This window comes from Amblyraja radiata, chromosome 3 (genome assembly GCF_010909765.2).
Source record: "Amblyraja radiata isolate CabotCenter1 chromosome 3, sAmbRad1.1.pri, whole genome shotgun sequence".
Lineage (NCBI taxonomy): Eukaryota > Metazoa > Chordata > Chondrichthyes > Rajiformes > Rajidae > Amblyraja > Amblyraja radiata.
This window is the reverse complement of record NC_045958.1, coordinates 96,933,956-96,938,427: the sequence shown is the minus strand read 5'-3', so window position 1 is coordinate 96,938,427 and position 4,472 is coordinate 96,933,956. Positions and strand designations below refer to the sequence as shown.

Here is a 4,472-nt window from a genome sequence, read left to right as displayed (position 1 = left end):
CATGTCGCCAGGGTGCCGCCTGTATGGTCGTGAGTAGTCTCCTCTGTCACCCAAAGAGTCGTAGCGTCTTTCTGGACGCCACTGAATTTTCACTGACCTGCAATGACCTATGACGGTGCCGGCATTTGCCAAAAAAGTCGCGTAAGTGGGACAGGCCCTTATAGGGTATACTATATTAAATTACCAAAGTTGAATGGTTGCACATAATTACTAGCATTTTTTTCTTCAAATTATCTGGTGGTAAACTATGCCGTCTGTCAGACAGAATAAGTTTCAGTTGTGAAAAACTTCTTTCTACCCCAGCTGAGGTCACTGGTGCATATCCGAAACAAGCTCAGACTATATTCATGTCGATATCTTGTGCATTACAACTACCTTTGAGAACTTTAGCTATGTATCAATTTCTTTGTTAACTAAAATCACTCACATTTTCCTTGTATATCTTTACCTAAAACGCCATGAACTTTACAAAAATAGTCAGTTACTTTGTTGAAAACCTACAAGTTATTCACTAATGATTTGCCACATTTCTCAAGGGAAGTGATATCTTGTGGGAAGTTTGTAAAATTGGAAGCAATAAACACAAGATTACAGTGGAGGGGACTTTTTCTGCATGATTTCACCGACGATCCTGATTGCAGCAGATTCTTCTTCTTCAAAATAGTTGACGATTTATCTTATATTTTCAAAGTTTGCAGCATAGTGGAGTACAGCAGAGAGCCATGTACCCCACGTAATCAAAATCGGCTGATGAGGTAGTGGAATCTCGGGTGCCATTTCCTTGAACTGCACACGTGACGGTACTTTGAGGAAGATTTTCTTGACATTGCCTAGGCAATCGACATTTGGAAACAAGCTACGTTTGTGCTTGGCAATTTTATGAAGTCCTTGAGCTAATCATGTCAAATGCAACATTTTGGGGAATAAAACTTAGTCACAAACAGAAGTACATTCTCATGTTTTATCCCTTCTGGCCAAAGTACAACAAGTGATGTAAACAACTGAGCAATAGTTGAGCTGTTTGACTTCTCCAATACTTCCGAAGTCAACAAATACTCCTTTGATGGTTGACCTGCCTCCAGTGTACAGATGACCACATTGGCAATATATCTCCCCACAGCATTGGTTGTCTAGCCTATTGGGATCAATATTTTGTTGCATACAACTTCATCTCTAATTTTCTGCACAACAATGTTGAAGTTGCAGTCAACATAATTTTTCCATAATGACTCGCTTGGTATATGTTCCTCTGTGTATTTCTCTCAAAAACCTCTGAGAGATTTGTTTTCCAATTTCCACAGTGGAATTCCAGCATCAATGAAGGCCTTGCACAAATCACTCGAAAACTCAGATTTGTGACTGGAGTCAGCAGTAAATGTAGCAAGGAGACAGGCTTGGGTATTTCGCTTGGGTAGTCTGCACCCCAGTTGTATAAACTTTGACTTCTCTAATCTTACATAGCCCTCATCTTCTCCCTCCTCCCAGCTCTCCTTGTAGTCCTACTGTCTCCACCTCTTCCTTTCTTTTTCCCGCCCCCCCAACATCAATCTGAAGAAGAGTCTTGACCTGAAACTTCGCCTATTCCTTCTCTCCATAGATGCTGCATCACCCGCTGTTTCTACAGCATTTTTTGTCTATGTTTGATTTTACCAGCATCTGCAGTTCTTTCTTAAATAGATCTTGGAGAAAACGGAACCAGCGGGCAGCGGCACGAACAAATGAACGACCGACAGTAGTGCCCCCGGTTTTTCCCCGGTGGTGGAAGTTTTCTTGTAAATTATACTATGTTAACACAATAATAATAACGTGTTAACATAAAATCGTCATTGTAATCATGGTACAACTAGAGAAAATAGCACGACCTTTTAGCAAAACAGCAAAAAAAGGCTGATTTAGGCACTCGATCGTGGAAAAAGGCATTATCCTGGTGAAATCATCAAAAAAGCATAAAAAGGCACATGGCATTTATGGCAAAATCCTGGCTCTACTGATCATCCACAATCAGTACCCTGTTCCAGCCTTGAACAGATTAAGAGTTCTGCAGAGGTTTAAACAAGATTGCCGATTTGAATTTATGCAAAAATGGTGACCATCTCCAACCTTTGTTTGATTACAAGAGTGCTTGAAACTGAGAAAATTAAATCAAAACATACATAAAAGCAAAATCAACTGAGAAACAGGCCAAGCTAAAGTACAAGCAATGGATGAACATTTATTATCTCAGATGCCATTGGGAAAACCAATAGATAATGGAAAAAAATAATTGAAGTGTAGCCAAAACCTCAGGAGAATCCCACCAAGTTTCAGATCAATGCCAGACTGAATTGCTACTCCCAACAATACAGGATCAGCTTCAATATTAACTGTTGGATAAATCCATGTTTCAGAAGTTTCAATGTGATTTTGGAACTGTTAGTTTACCTCCACTTACTTCTTCACTTATCAGCAGTACTGAATCCACAGTTAGGCCTGCAGTTTGCTTCCTCCATTGGATTCAGTCAACATGTCTGCCTGCAGAAACAAGGACCTGCAGATGCTGGTTTACATTAAAAAGACAACGTGCTGGATTAACTCAAACAGTCAAGCAGCTTCCCTGGAGATAATGGATAAGTGACAGTCATGACAGTCAGGAAAGAAAAAAAAAAAAAAAAAAGAGAAGCCGACCTGAAGCATTACCTACCCAAGTTCTCCAGGAATGCTGCCCGACCCATAGAATTACTCCAGCACTTTGTCTTTAAAAAAATATATATAATAATAACGCAGGTCTATTGGGTATGCATTTGTTGGCTTGGACAAGTGCAAAGTTAAACTGAACATCCTTACAACGCTGTTTCTTCAAGCTCATTACCTCCATTTTGATCATTAAGAATTAAGGCTCGAAACTCCCAGGAAAACAGCGTTTTGATTGGAAGTGTCTGCATGGACACTATTGGCCAAAACACCCATTTTTATCTGATAAAACTCCACAACTAAGTTTCTATGAAATTCCAGGCTGATGAGTTAGAACTGCCAATGACACAAGGTCATAAGGGATAGGAACAGAATTAGGCCATTTGGCCCATCAAGTCTACTCCACCATTCATTATTGGCTGATCTATCTCTCCCTCCCATTCCCCATTTTCCTGCCTTCTCCCCATAACCCCTGACACCCGTACTTATCAAGAATCTCTCCACCTTAAAAATATCAATTGAGTGCCTCCACACCCTACTGTGGCAAATAATTCCTAGATTCACCACCATCCGACTAAAGAAATTCTTCCTCATGACCTTCCTCTAGCAAGTACAGGCCCAGTGCCATCAAACAGTCATCATTTGTTAACCCACTCATTCCTGAGATCTTGTAAACCTCCTCTGGACCCTCTCCAGTGCCAACGCTTCCTTTCTCAGTTATGGGGCCCAACTATCAGACAGGGTTTCTGTTGCACCTTGGTCTTCCTGCAACTATGGAGCAATTTCTCCCATGGAGTATGTTGGAGCTCCTAATCTAGAAGAGCATCAAGTCGATAGTTAATAAGTTAATGACATTTTTGGTTATTCGTATCAAACCAAGTCCTGGGCTTTTGTTGAAGCAGCAATCAATCTGGGTAGACTTTAGGACACATTAGACATAGAAACATAAAAAATAGGTGCAGTAGTAGGCCATTCGGCCCTTTGAGCCTGCACCGCCATTCAATATGATCATGGCTGATCATCTAACTAAGTATCCCATCCCTGCCTACTCTCCATACCCCCTAATCCCTTTAGCCACAAGGGCCACATCTAACTCCTTCTTAAATATAGCCAATGAACTGGCCTCAACTACCTTCTGTGGCAGAGAAACCCACAGATTCTCCACTCTCTGTGTAAAAAATGATTTTCTCATCTCGGTCCTAAAAGACTTCCCTCTTATCCTTAAACTGTGACCCCTGGACATTGGATGCCACAGTTCCTGTGGATGGAAGCAACCGGGGAGTTCATAGTCTAGAATAGATCCATTCTAGAGAGCTTCAACCTTGATATTTCTGTAACAGCATTTGGCTTTTGATGTAATCCAAGAGGTAGTATACTTGGTCAGGGTAACTGTCATGAGTCTTCTGCAACAGGATATGGTTACAAACAGGTTGTGCTCCAGGAGGTTAACCTCAATGGAAGCAACTTTCCTTCCACTCTCATAGTCAATCACACATGGTAGATAATTGCCTTCTCCCACACTGAAGCATAAAGTCAACTGAGAGAGTCACTATATCAATTCAATTCAATATTTATTCCATGTCATTTGAACCTCAGGTGGCTCAAACAAAAATCCGTTTCTACAGCCATACAAACAAAACAATTCCTACAAGACACACAAACAATTCAATTCACACAAACATCCATCACAGTGAATCTCCTCCTCACTGTGATGGAAGGCAAAGTCTTTTCACTCCCCTGCACCATTTTTCTCCCGATGTTGAAGCCCCAGGTGGGCGATGATAAGTCCCATGGCCATTTAA

General features: G+C 41.1%; 1 long non-coding RNA gene across 1 annotated transcript; it reads right to left on the bottom strand.

Annotated features, from left to right (window-relative positions):
* Positions 1–1,340: 1,340 nt before the first annotated feature.
* Positions 1,341–3,618, bottom strand: LOC116970699. Its single transcript, XR_004411274.1, has 3 exons — positions 3,608–3,618; positions 2,432–2,433; positions 1,341–1,452 (listed from the first exon to the last, which is right to left on the bottom strand). It is a non-coding gene; the product is annotated as an uncharacterized LOC116970699 (long non-coding RNA).
* Between the last annotated feature and the right edge of the window lie 854 nt (positions 3,619–4,472).